The sequence below is a fragment of the Rhamphochromis sp. 'chilingali' genome (assembly GCF_963969265.1).
Source record: "Rhamphochromis sp. 'chilingali' genome assembly, chromosome: 3".
In the NCBI taxonomy this organism is placed as follows: Eukaryota; Metazoa; Chordata; class Actinopteri; order Cichliformes; family Cichlidae; genus Rhamphochromis; species Rhamphochromis sp. 'chilingali'.
In genome coordinates this window covers 18,560,073-18,574,914 of record NC_137931.1, presented here as the reverse complement: position 1 = coordinate 18,574,914, position 14,842 = coordinate 18,560,073, and the positions used below count along the sequence as shown (strand labels likewise).

The window sequence follows — 14,842 nt, the reverse complement described above, 5'->3', positions numbered from 1 at the left end:
CTCCAGCTGAGTCTTATTCATTATTAATGTCTGAACATGGTCCCTAAGGATCTGCCATCCATTATTAATGCCTGACAATCTCTTATTTTCTCTCCCAGGATCTCCTTCTGTCCCCCCGTCATACTTCTCATTGTCCCGCCTGTCCTAGCTTCCATCTGAACCACCGTATGGAGAAAAGCTAATAACAGGTGTGTCATCCTCCCGCTTCATATCATTTCCACTGCCTCCTCCCCCTCCTCCTCATGTCCTCCCATCTTCAATCTGTTTGTGATTTCTTCTGGGCCACCAGGGTTTTTTGACAAGGTGCTAAATGTGCCAAATGTGTGTGTGAGATTGTGTGTGTATGTGTACCAACTGGGTTAAGGTGTCAACCTGCTAAATAGTGTGTGTGTGTGTGTGTGTGTGTGTGTGTGTGTGTGTGTGCTTGTGTTAGTGCATGAAAATGTCTCACTTCTTGAGAGATGAACACGCAAGACACCGATGTTTACTGACACCTGCTCGCTTAGCTTTTTTAGTTAACATCTGTCCAACGTGCACACACAGTATGAGTTAAAACCTGTAAAACTGTTTGGATTAAACTGACTTTAAGGGCTCCATTGATATTTTTAACAAAATAAGATGACTGAATTTAACCCCGCAGACTGGTTGTTTTCTCTACTTTGAAACAAAAAAATATACCACATACCACAGGGCCTCAACTTTTACTGAGGCTATTGGGTTTGAAAATTTTGTGTCAGTAGTACTATTTTGTTTTCCAGTGTAGCAAATCAATAAAACTGATAAGTCTTTTTTTTTTAAAAATCCTGTTTACTTATGTTGATGTAGAAGTACTCTGTGAGGACTCATTTACACGTATAAGCTAAAGTCATTGATCGTTAGTTAGTGAAATGAGTCAGTGTGAAAAAAGAAAGAAAGAAAATTACTTATTGTACTACTCCAGATTTCTTCAGATCTATCCATATGTACGCCCGTTCCCTGATTGAGCTTCAAAAGGGTTGCCAAATTGTACTCTGTGTTGGCATTAACCGCCTCTTGGCTCCACCCATTTTTTTAACTCAGGGTTTTTCTTTTTTCTTCTTTTTTTAATATTTAATACAATACGCTCACAGTTGTGGATCTCACGGTAAAGTCTGTTATCCTCTTTGAAACTGTACAGATTTCAGTCAGTTACTATTTTACTCATTAGTCACAAGAGTAGAAGGTTCATGATTGTTAACAGGAAGATTAAAAAAACATGCAGTAAGGCTTCACATTTCCTTAAAGACATCTCCAACTAAACACAGGAGTACACAGAGTACATCTGTGTTACGTTTTAGCCACTGGAACTGATATCACGTCCGCTATACACACTGCCTATAATCTACCAGGCACGCATTTGAGAGACATCCTGGAAACTGCTCTCCAATCTGCATCTTTTAAAATAGCACCTGGTATACTTTTGACAGGTAAAACTGCACGAAGCAGGTTAAGATACGTAGAAAGTCAGACACGGGAATGGCACACAGATTTTCAAATTAAAAGAGACGCCTTTCAGACTAAATGCTCTGCCTCCCTAACCAGCCAGGTGTGAGTTTAAACCACATGAAGGATGGAGCTGCATCAGAGACATAATGTCAAACACAAACACCAGGGGTCAGGCTCCAAGGAGTTACTCATAGATTATTACTTTCTACATCAACAAATCCACTAGGGTCTATTTGAGTCTGCTTGGGTGATGCTAGTGATGCAATTTTCATCAGGGTCCATGTGAATGTCTTTGTTCCTTCCAATCTGTTGTAACCTCACTATAGACACTTTACATTGCAGTGTGCTACGTGCACATTCACCAGGTGGTGGACCTCAGAGAAGTATGACAGGAATGACTACCTGGCCACTGTATATCAAACTTCAGCTCTGTGTCACAAAAGTAGAATTAACACATTAAAAACTGAGCTTGTTGCGCAACCTGTGTTCAATCTTAACTTGTTGTGTAATGTGAAAACACAGCAAATGCATTATGTTCGTGCGAAAAATGTGTCCACAATGATGAGCTGGTCTCAAAGTTTCTAATGGACTTGTAGTCAAGACCGCCTAAACCGAGACCAAGACAAGACCAAGACAAGACCAAGTTGAGACGAGACCAAGACCGAGACCAAGTCGAGACGAGACCAAGACCGAGACCAAGACCGAGACAAAAAAGACTAACTTTTGTGTGCTGTTGAGGGCTGACATGATGGTACTGACTGACCCCAAAGTCATCTGACAAAACAGCAATCACCTCCAACAACTGTCTAAAGAATGGGAAATATGTAACTGGTTTCAGTTATACTCTATATATAGATAAAATTGTAACATCAAACTGAAGATTATAAACTTGAAATTGCATCATGTCCTATTGTAGTAGTACTAGCCAAATTACACTGTATGATATCAACTTCCCTAAAATGGATTAGGCCTGTCAACACAAAGTGATATGCAGATGTTATTTAGTCAAACAACACCATTTTAAGTAAAATTCTGTAATCAAACAATATAAAGACATGTGCACACCTCACATGAATCAGATGCAAATTACAAATATTACATACTAATACAAATTGTGCATTAATAAGAATAAGAACAAGTGCTTAAAAGATTCTGACATCTTGATGTCTTCAGTTGCATGAGATTACAACACACTGCCAATGAAATCAAGCCTGTTGTTCAGTAGGGCAGGAAAAATAGAACACAGACATTATGAACAAATAACAGATATCTTATGAACAAATATATAATGAACAAACAGCATATTTTCAGAGAGGAGGGAGAGAAATGAGTTCACATTTTAAAACAGTGATTGATTGCACTTCAAGAAAACTAAAGATCGCAACATCTTATAGCCTAGCCGTGCGCGGTGGGGTCTCATTAGAATGTCTCCTCTACTAAGGCAGAGGAGGCAAACACTCTTTGTTTTTTGACCAAAAGGTGAGTGCATCACAGTCACATTCATTTATGTTGTCTAGGTACTTGCTTATTTGTGCATCAGTGCTCGAGTCCTGGCTTGTGCTGCATTGCAACCTAAATGCCTTGTAGCGTGAAAGAAGACGTTGTTTTGGGGGTGGCGCTGAGTCACTATCCGATAATTCTGTCTACTTTTGTTGGTGCTGCAGGTGCATCTCTGTCTACCTCTGTGATCAAAAGGTCTGGAAAAGGGTGCACACACACACACACACACACACACACACACACACACACACACACACACACACACACACACACACACACACACACACAAACAGGATTAGACAGGATGCTTCTAATGATGCTATAAAACCAAAGACAGTGATAATAAGTGGAACAACAAAAACAACAATAACAATAAATAATTATTATTATACAGTCTCCTATTAATGACTTTTTAAGGTCATCTCTGAACCTCTTCAGTGCTGGTCTGGTTTCACCATTTTGGACATCTAAATCTACCCAGGTCAGTCCAAACTGGGGGTCGAGCATGGTGGCAAGGAAGTAGATCCGATGGCTAAACAGTTCTTCTGGATCCTTTTCGTCCATGTAAATCTGCCTGAAAATTCCAGAGAACCGTTTCTCTAAGGATCTTTTCAGTGCCCTGACTATAGTTACGACCTGGGGCATTTGTACTTCCATCTTTATAAGATGATTCTTCAAGTCCAGAACAGTGGGGACCACCATGCTAATAGTCACCTGATGCTCACCTTCTGTAAGGTCTGTTGCCTCAGAAAAAGGCTCAAGCAAAGCACAAAGGTCTTTCAGCTGAGCCCGCTCTCGGGCTGAAAACACTAAATTCTCTGTACCGCTGCACATTTCAGTGATGGCCCTGTGGTCAAGTGTGATCAGAGCCTTTAACTGTCTGTAGGTGCTATTCCAGCGGGTGTTGTTTGCTGCTGGGATGGACTTATTGGAGCCAAAGTGTGCCTCAAACAAGTCTTTGTGGTTACTACTGCTGTGCAGCAGGTTTGTAAACTTGCTGGCTTTGGCAATGGCTCTAGCTATTGCCTTTACCTCTTTCATCCCATCACTGATTACAAGTTGCAGCAAGTGGACGAAGCAAGAAAGATGTTCACCTGTTGACCATGGATCAGAATCTTCTGCATCTTCCCACATTGTTTCATCCTCGAGGTCATCACTGCTGTCACCTTCAGGGTGCTCTACATCTGGCATCCTGACTTTAAAGGCCCGCTTCATATTGGATGCATTATCCGTCAGAATGTAGCTTATTTTATGGCCAATGCCATACTCCTCAACTATGCTGTCAAATGCTGAGGCGATTTGTTCGCCGCAGTGCTTCCCTGTGAAATGCCTACAGTCCTTGTTCTTGCAGGCAACATGAGCGGTAACTCCTAGGAAAGTACGAAGCCTCTGGTCAGACAAGAGGTCTGTTGTCATTGCTACATTTGGATGGACTTCCAGGGCTTTGATTATGTCACCCTTCACTTTAGTGACAAGGTGAGGTATCAGCTTCTCTGTCAAAGTGGTCCTAGATACAGGAGTGTATTTGCTATCCAAGACATTCAGGAAGTGTCTAAAATGTGGATTCTCAACTATAAGGTCCTGGAGGATGGACTGGGTGATGGCCTGTTGCCTGGGTGAAATTGGGGAAAATAAGTGGATGCTTGGAGCAAACAATGATAATTGAGGCTGTGGGGGATTGACCGCTATCACTGATGTTGCAGATTCTGCTTTGGACTCCAAGTACCTACAAAACAGGGAAATAGGAATCTGTAAAACATCTGTTTCTATTCAACCACAAAAACTACTGTATCTTACAAGCACAGTTATTTTAAACCTATCAATGAGTGTAGACCTTTGCATACAAAATAACCTAATCCAATCCAGTGTGACACATATATACACTGAACAAAAATATAAACGCAACACTTTTGTTTTTGCTCCCATTCCCCATGGGATGGACGTAGAGACCTAAAATTCATTCCAGATACACAATATAACCATCCCTCCCAAACAGTGGTCACAAATCAGTCCAAATGTGTGGTAGTGGGCACATCTGCCATATTGAGATAATCCATCCCACCTCACAGGTGTGCCACATCAGGATGCTGATCTGACATCATGAGTAGTGCACAGGTGTACCTCAGACTGCCCACAACAAAAGGCCACCCTGGAATGTGCAGTTTTGTCTCACAGCAAAATGCCACAGATGCCACAAGCAATGAGGGAGCGTGCAATTGGCATGCTGACAGCAGGAATGTCAACCAGATCTGTCACCCGTGCATTGAATGTTCATTTCTCAACCATAAGCCGTCTCCACAGGCGTTTCAGAGAATATGGCAGCACATCCAACCGGCCTCACAACCGCAGACCTCGTGTAACCACACCAGCCCAGGACCTCCACATCCAGCAGGTTCACCTCCAAGATCGTCTGAGACCAGCCACCCAGACAGCTGCTGGAACAATTGGTTTGCACAACCAAACAATTTCTGCACAAACTGTCAGAAACCGTCTCAGGGACGCTCAACTGCATGCCCGTCGTCCTCATCGGGGTCTTGACCTGACTCCAGCTCGTCGCCATAACAGACTTGTGTGGGCAAATGCTCACATTCGATGGCGTCTGGCACGTTGGAGAGGTGTGCGCTTCACGGATGAATCATGGTTCACATTGTTCAGGGCAGATGGCAGCTGAGAATGTCCCAGTTCTTGCATGGCCAGCATACTCACCGGACATGTCACCCATTGAGCATGTTCGGGATGTGCTTGACAGGCGTATACGACAGCGTGTACCAGTTCCCACGAATATCCAACAACCTCGCACAGCCATTGAAGTGGAGTGGACCAACATTCCACAGGCCACAATTGACAATCTGATAGACTCCATGCGACGATGTGTTGCACTGCATGAGGCAAATGGTGGTCACACCAGATACTGACCGGTTCTGGGTCCCCAGACCCCCAATAGCGCAAAAAACTGCACATTCCAGGGTGGCCTTTTGTTGTGGGCAGTCTGAGGTACACCTGTGCACTACTCATGATGTCAGATCAGCATCCTGATGTGGCACACCTGTGAGGTGGGATGGATTATCTCAATATAGCAGATGTGCCCACTACCACACATTTGGACTGATTTGTGACCACTGTTTGGGAGGGATGGTTATATTGTGTATCTGGAATGAATTTTAGGTCTCTACGTCCATCCCATGGGGAATGGGAGCAGTAACAAAGGTGTTGCGTTTATATTTTTGTTGAGTGTAGATCATTGAATTCACCAAAATACCTAAAGTTAGTGAAAACTGTTTAAGTAGCTGATAGCCACTGCTAGCGCTAGCTACCTGTACATAGCATGTAACGTAACGTTAGTTACAATCTTCACAAGTTAAGTCTGCAGGGACGGTTGCAAAAAACCTGTCCCTACATAATTTATACCGCTTGAAGAACACCCCCGTGGCTCAGGGGGTTGGGAATCGCATCTCTAACCGGAAGGTTGCCGGTTCGATCCCTGGGCTCTCTGTCCTGGTCGTTGTGTCCTTGGGCAAGACACTTTACCCTACTTGCCTACTGGTGTTGGCCAGAGGGGCCGATGGCGCGATATGGCAGCCTCGCTTCTGTCAGTCTGCCCCAGGGCAGCTGTGGCTACAACTGTAGCTTGCCTCCACCAGTGTATGAATGTGAGAGTGAATGAATAGTGGTATTGTAAAGCGCTTTGGGTGCCTTGAAAAGCGCTATATAAATCCAATCCATTATTATTATTATTATTATAAATAACAATATTACATAAACATGACCTGGTCATCTGAGGTTGGAAAGGTAGTTAGAAGAGTTTGAAGATGGATAGATGGCTACTGGCTAGCTTACCTTTGAGGGTGTTTGCGCTCCAGGTGCCTGGTGAAGGTTGAGGTAGTCCCGGCGTTCTCGGTCAAGGAGACTTTGCAAAATCTGCACTTTGCAGAATGCTTCTTTTTTGCATTTACCGAAAACTCTTTGTGTTCTATGAACGCAAACTTTATGATAGACGAAGTCGCTGACATTTCTGTAACTTACTGACCGGGCATACTGCTCAATCTAATGGGTTGCATTTAGTTGTGTTTGAAGGGAGCGAAAGGCAAAATAATAATATGCCACAATGTGGACGTATTTGAGCATAGCTGAGCCACTTGTGTGTCGCTGTGTGAGAGCTGAGCAGAGAAAGGAAATTAAGTGAGGAGCCAGCTCTCGCTCAATGGGAGTCGACTATTCTGATTCACTACAAAGCACTATCTAAGCACGGCTCTTAGAGCTAAAGCTTTTGCGCATGATACATTATCGAACATTACGTTGTGTGTCATGGATACTGTTGACTCCAAATCTCCCGACCACTATATTGATCTGAGACAGTAAGACCGAGACAGTGAGACCAAGATAAGATCGAGGTCAAACTCCGTCAAGACCAAGACAAGACCAAGACAAAAGTCCGCCGAGACCAAGATGAGACCAAGACCATGTAAAAGTGGTCTCGAGACATCCAACTCTAGTTTCTAAACATCCAATTTAGCAGCAGGAAAAATTTCATGCTTTGATCCAGGAGCTGAAGCGGCATTATGATCGCATTTGTACGTTTTCCAGGATGTCAGTGGGACAGTTTGAACTGCTGTGGACAGAGTTGGGACCACGTCAGAGAAGGCAGAGATATGTTTCAGAGAAACAGTTGAATCAGAGCAGCATTTAGCTGTGTCTGAGGTAAAATAGTATTATTTTACTATTTCCATAACATCGTATATTCAGTACTGTGCACGTTTTGAGCTACAAGCGCACTGCCAAATGTAGTGGTCTGATTGGTCACACAGTCAGTGTGAATTAAGAATAGGTGGGTCAGAAAAATATTTTGAGGACCCAAAATATTTACCCACATTTTACGTGTAAGGTGTGTAAAGGTACGGTGACCCTGAGAGGCCAAACGGACTGCAACTTAAGAGAACAACTTAAGAGAAAAACAAAAACGGAAATAGGAAAAAAGAAAACAGAAATAGGAAAAAGAAATAGGAAAAAACAGATTTCCAAAAGCACAAGGGAAGTGTTTCTGGGGAGACAATAACCTGACGGACCAGATGCAGGAATCAAAACATGCTAGGTAAGTGTGTTTTAATCGCACGATTCATAGAATACAATACGGATTTTTAGGCTAACACACTTATCTCTCATCTTTTCTCACAAAACCGACAGATCCTCCACTTCTTTTAAGTGTCTCCCAGCATTGGAAATCATTTTTTTCCTCTTTTTGTTTCCGTTTTTTTCAATTTCTGTTTTCTTTTTTCCTATTTCCATTTCCATTTTTCCGATTTCCATTGTGTTTTGTGTGCTTTTGCAGCGTTTTTGTTATTGCTGGTGTTTTCCTTAGTTGCAGTCCATTTGGCCTCTCAGGGCCACTGTATAAAGGCCTATAGATGTGGTGTCACTGTGAATCCTGTTAACAGATTCTTCCATCATATGTGTTTATAGCAAATTTGGAGAAGAAACTTAACAGACAATTAGTCTGTGTGTGTGTTCGAGTGTGTGTGTGTGTGTGTATGTGTGTGAAAGAGAAAGAGAGAGACTGAGTCTATGTGGCGGCAACAGACGGTGCTGTGGCCTTTTGCTGGCACGTGAGCGTACTCAGGTGCTAGGATGTGTGTGTGTGTGTGTGTGTGTTAAGAGTTACTCTATTCTCAGGTGCATTTAGAAGAGGAGTCCTGGGTGTTGTCTTTTGGCAAGCGCTTGTGTTTGTGTTTGTGTGTGTGCACTCCTGGATCATCTTCCAGGGACACGATTGTCTGTAATTACTGTTCTAGAAAGGCTCTTGCCAGCCACAGTAGAATCAGACAAGCATCTTTTAACACACTCTCTCTCTCTCTCTCTCTCTCTCTCTCACACACACACACACACGCACACTCTCTCTCACACACTCACAATATCTTCAAAGTATAAATTTTACTCTTGTATTATAGACCCCCCTAAACCCATCTAACATAACATATCACTCTGTGTGCTCTCTGTGCAGATCAGCTCAGTTTACTTCAGTTAATGTGGTACCAATTCACAGTGATATACAGCAGCGGTCCCCAACCTTTTTTGCGCCATGGACCGGTTTAACGTCAGACAATATTTTCATGGACCAGCCTTTAAGGTGTCGCGGATAAATACATCAAAATAAAATGATACGACCAAGACAAAACCTGTTGTATTTTATAAATACAATAATAAACGCGAATTCACTGTGTAATTGTGTAACTTTATTAGCAGCGTCCTCCTGAAATGCGGCAACAACATTGAGAGTAACATCCTCCTGTCTGCCCTTTAATGATCTCTGGTCGCTATGGTAACGCGCAAATATCTCTTTCAAAATAAGAAGCACAACTACATCACAGGAAAAGACCCAGGGAAACCGAGTTAACGATAAAAACCCCGAAAACCATAAATTTCACGACTCATGGACCGGTACCGGCCCTTGACATTAGAAGTTGAAGAACTGACAATATTATAAAGCGGTGGCTTTCGCTCTGGAGGTAGAGCAGGTCATCTACTAATCAGAAGGTTGGTGGTTCGATCCCTGGCTGCACCACTCTGCATATCAGATATCACTGAGCAAGATACTGACCCCAAAAGGCGCTCTCTGGTATATCTATCAGTGTGAATGTCAGATAGAAAAACGTGCTTGTGGGTGTGAATAAGGCATGTTTGAGTGCTCTCGTAGAATAAGAATGACTCCATTTAGAAACCCCTGACAATCAGACGATCCCCTGTGATCAAACTCTTGGCGATGGTCAACCCAACCCAACTTTGCGGATATATGTTGCCACCCTTAAACTGAAAATGAGCTAATATTTTTCTTACACTGGTTTGATCATTGGATGTTTTCTGTCTTCTGTTGTGAATAAAATGTGGCTACAATATGTCAGAAGGATTTTAAATTCAACTCTGCTACTAAGGTTCCTCTTTGCTATTAAAGGTTCAGGATGTTGTGATGCTTGTTCAACAAAAAAACGGTCCAGCAGTTTCTAGCCTGGGAGCTGACAGCGACTATCTTTTGATGAATGAAAACATAACAAAGAATATTAAATACATTTCAGAGTCTCAGTTGTTCTAGTTGTTGTTTTTAACCTCTCATTTCCATAAAACCAGCACTGAACATCTCCCACTTCTTGACAGAGTCTTGTAATAAAATTGAGATCTTCTATTTCAATTAGTATTCAATCTGCCTTTATATCCCCGTGAACTTCATAAATGCCAAATATTCAACAAATAACAATTGGGTTTAATTAAGATGATTAAAAACTCCCATCTAATCCGTCAACACACCGTGTTTATAGCTTACACTTCGCAAGTGTGTGTGTGTGTGCTTCTCCTCTTCATGCTTCACAAATCAAGAAGATAACTGTATAATGACTGCATAACGAGCATGTCCTTAAGATACACAGACACACACCCACACACATATACATATTCACAAACAAACATGTCCTTAAGACAGACAGAGCTTATCAATAGACGTTAATTAAATTCCTGTGTGTGTTAATGAAAGACTATGTGCTCAAGTGTGTGTGTGTGTGTGTGTGTGTATACTCTGTTTGTTTTCTTTAATGAACAGATTTCACCTTGCAATACTAGGGGTTGTTGTAAGTGTTTGTGTGTTCAAGTACTTGTGCAGCGTGTGTGTCTGTACAGTATCGGTTGTTTCTCAGTGAAAGATACAGGTATGAATATTTGACAAGAGGAAGAAAATCAGATTTAAGGTGATTGGTGGAGATGATGTCTGTTTTTGGTGATAAGGACCACTTCTCAGATGATAAATCATAGGTATGAACCTTCATATGCTGAGTCTGAAGGTGCCTCATGGTCACCCACGTGTACGAGTTCTCCTTACCTCCAGCTTTGGTGTAATTTGTATGTAGCCTGTCTATAACCAATAAAACACATTTATGCAGATCAGCGATGTCCATCTATAAGTCTATTCAAGATGCCGGGGTAAGATGGTGGCTTCCACAAACTGGGGTCAGCGCCTATTTTCATTGGATCAATTTTAAGTTTGTAAGAAGTCAGTTTGTTGGAAGACCTAGTTAGACACTAATCTGTATATATTTATGAGTATAATATTCGTTTTTTTTTCCATTAAAAAAACCCCAAACTGCACATTTAAAATGGAAATGAGTTGGCTTCAGTACTGTGAGCTCAGCAGTCACTACCTAGCATAGTGACAACTCATAAACTCTGCATAGTTCACATAAGTGAAGATAACTTTTGCATTGCTTCTTGTTGTTACTGCCTTCTGTAGAGATCACAGACCTGGACTGATGAAAATTAGCTTGAGAATGGCTCAAAAGTGGCCATGACCCTTGTTATGGCTTTTTTAATTGACACAGATCCCAAGCCTTTTACTGTGGTTGTAAATGCTATTATTACTGGTTTTGGTGATCCTTTTAGTTTTCTATCAATACAGAGTTTAGGTTTTGGCATCTTGGATTTAGCAAAATTTCTCAATTACAATGATGTCTTTCTATGATTATATATTCAGAGCTACGTAAGATTTTGCTTTTGTATTTCCCTCAACCTGACCTTCTGCATGAAAATATATAAATATGATTATCATGGCTTTCTATACTTTGAATACTCAGTCAAAATTGAAATCTCAAGGTAAGTGTAATGTCAAGTCTCTGAAAAGAACTACTGATGAAATAATCTTGCTGTGAATACAGACCATAACCCCTCATGTACATTCCTCACACAGTAATTCATCATTCGTGGAAAATATATGATTTTCAAAGTGACTATTGGTATCCATTTTCATAAAATACCACTGCCAATAGCTATCAGGCTGCAAAAGCCACTGATAACCCATGTAATTTCTCCCTATATTTCTTACTGACCATTGCATGGATTTTAATTACCATCTCCCAGTGAATTAAAACCGAGTTGCTTTCTTTTGAGTGTAGTTTGGTCACCTATCAGGAATATTTAAAGAGTGAAAACGAAGCCAAGAGACATGGAGAGGATACAAATGTGGCGATGCTTTTTCAAAATCCCCTCCTCCTTTCCTCTCCCGCCTCATCCTGCTCTTCCCATCACATCTCTTCTTTCACAGCTCAACGCCATCTGTTCATCTTTAGCTCTTCTTCTGAGCTCATTCTCTGACACTCTGACCTGGCCTTGTGCCCTTGGCTTGATTTTTTTTTTTTAAGTTTCTTTTTTTCTACGCACTCATGCTTATTGGCCTCAAGGAGCTTTGACATAATTGAGGCAAAATGGCCTTTGAATTAAGTATTATTGGAGTATTATTTACAATTAAATTAGCCCTCAGATTTTTCTTCTGAGTCTTTGCCTTCGACTTGCATTTTTCTAACCGTAGCCTTCCCTTCCTCCCTTTTCAGCTCCCTCACTGTTCCTCCACAGTAAAGCTCTCCCTCCTTCACCCCCGCCCTCTATTATCTTCAGCCTTACCCTCCATTACATCCCCCCCTCACCCTGCTGTATCTCAGGGGCATATGTCAAGAGGAAGCAAGCATCTGCTCCTTGAGAGGGATTTTGTGTCCGGCACTGTGCTGTTCTGTGCCAGAGGTCCGTCAGTCTCACGGCGGCAGTATGGTCATGTACTGCCTGGCGAGAAAGTGGGACATGAACCCAGAGGGAGGCTCGGCTTGATTTCATTTTGGGTGTCTGTATCTAAGTGGGATTCTCTGAGTGTATATCTGTGTAGCACTGTGACATACGAGAGGTGGTAGGAAGAGGAATCAGTGTGAAAGACAAGATGGAAAAAGGACAAAGGTACAAAAAAAATGCTAGTGTGAGTGTTTGTTGGAGGAAGAAATAAATGGTAAGGTTGGAATATGAGGTCAAACCAGACACTGTGCTGAAGAGCGAAGTGTGAAGCACATGGAAAGACTTGACACATTCAGGAAAAACAGGCAAAGTTTTCTCTGTTTGGGTAAGTTTGATTAAAATAAAGGAGTTATGTTTTCATTTACTTCATTATTACAGCTACACATCATTAGCATTAGCAGTAATATCCTTGCATGATGACCCCATAAATAAGCAAAATACTTAATTTCATCATGTGAATTACTTGGGTTTCTGCTTTATGTCAAAACATTCCTTCACATTTTTAAAAGATTAAGCTATACTTGCTACTAAAGACCGTATCAGTCATGGCACCAGTATGAGCTTGAAGGGATTTCCTCAGCTCAATCTCAAGTGCTGTGCAAAAGTCTTAAGTCACCATTCATTTCTTTATATTTTTTTCTAAAATGGTGTTGAACAAGTTTTGCTTTGGACATTGGCTGCTTTTTCGCTCATTTTCAATCCAGTCCTTGTACCCGAACATTTTCACAGGAATGTTTTTTGTTTATTAGGCCACTCATAAAAACAGCACCTCGATCAAGGTATGGACCAGTGTAGTTGATGTCATGGTCCCTGTGTCTGCCCAGCCGGCCCCGCAAAGCTACATGTGTTTTCCTCTCTGCCTGGGCGGAGCTCACTGGCCCACACACCTGTTCGCGATTAGCTGTCATTACCTGTCCACTATTTGAGGCTGGGAAGCAGATCCTCTCATCGCTGGATGATTGTGCGAAACACGTTAGTGATTCTCTCAGCTCCCGTGAATCTGTGCTTAAGTGTTTTGTGACTTGTGAGTAATTTCCCTCTCTTGTGTGATAGTTTTCCTTCCCGGACCTGTGACCTTCCTGCTGTGTGAACGTGTGTGAGTTTGGGCGTGAAGACGAGAACGAGTGTGAGAGAGCTTCCCCTTGGACCTTTTGATCCCTGGATTTCCCCCCTCACTGTATACATTCTGCACTGGTGTTGTAAATAAACTGTGTTTGGAAACGTCAACCTGCTCTGCGCTTGAGTCCCTGCTATCGACCGTGACAGATGATCCATCTGCTGTTCCCCAGAAACCAGAGCAGAAATGGTCCCAGTGAAAGGGTGGCTGTCAAGAAGCCGTTTTTAAATAAGGGAAACAGGGAGAAAAGGCTGAGGTATGAACATTATACAAGAACTGGACTGAGTAATTGGCAACATTTGGAGAGATGAATCCAAATTTAAAATTTCTGGTTCAAATCATCATCACTATGGATGGAGGAGGTCAGGAGAGAGATACAGCAGAGAGTGTCTACAGCCATCTGTAAAACACAGTGGAGGCTCTGTCATGGTTTGAACTACATTGAAGCCAGTGGTGTTAGAGATCTTGATAAAATTGATGCAGAAACGTACGATGAGATTTTGATCCACCATGCAATATTATCTGATTGGCAAGAGTTTCATTCAGTTATTTTTGACTTTCCCTTCTGTATTTCCTTGTATGTTTGCAGGTTTCAATCAATCAGTTTCCAGTTTTCCTGGCAAAATATCAAAGGGGTGGCTCGAGATTTTTGTGCTGTAACTTGATCTCAGAAGGATCTCTTCAGGCTTTTAGATGTTTTTAGACCTTTGTCCTCTCTAACACACACACTGTATACACACAAAGCAAACAGGTAAGCCAACTTTAAGCCAACATTCTTCAGATCAGATGCCCTTCTTAAAGGTTTGAAGGCTTTGAAAGCATGTAAGTCTCACTATATTAGGGATATTCACACTCAATGACAAATCCATACAAATCCAAGAGTAGTAAAACTCGCACTTACACTGACCTGTGGGTCATTTCACCATTGTGAAAACTTTAACTAGGCAGTGTTCAATATGAGCATTCACCATTGTGTAGGATATTTATGTGAGAGGAAATAAGGACGATCCCCTCTAACCTCTGCTTTATGAGTCTCCTTATGTTAGCTCTGATTAAGACAAACTAAGCTTTGAGAGATTGACCTCGTCACACTAATTGAAGCATAGTATTTTCATATTTAAACTTTGCTGTTTCCCTTATACTGGTCATGCTTTTGAGTGGGAGGAAGGTCTC

At 41.9% G+C, this 14,842-nt stretch overlaps 1 long non-coding RNA gene across 1 annotated transcript; it reads left to right on the top strand.

The window, feature by feature from the left end:
- Positions 1-12,772: 12,772 nt before the first annotated feature.
- Positions 12,773-13,742, top strand: LOC308394394. Its single transcript, XR_013971205.1, has 3 exons — positions 12,773-12,877; positions 13,302-13,524; positions 13,606-13,742. It is a non-coding gene; the product is annotated as an uncharacterized lncRNA (long non-coding RNA).
- Positions 13,743-14,842: the final 1,100 nt, after the last annotated feature.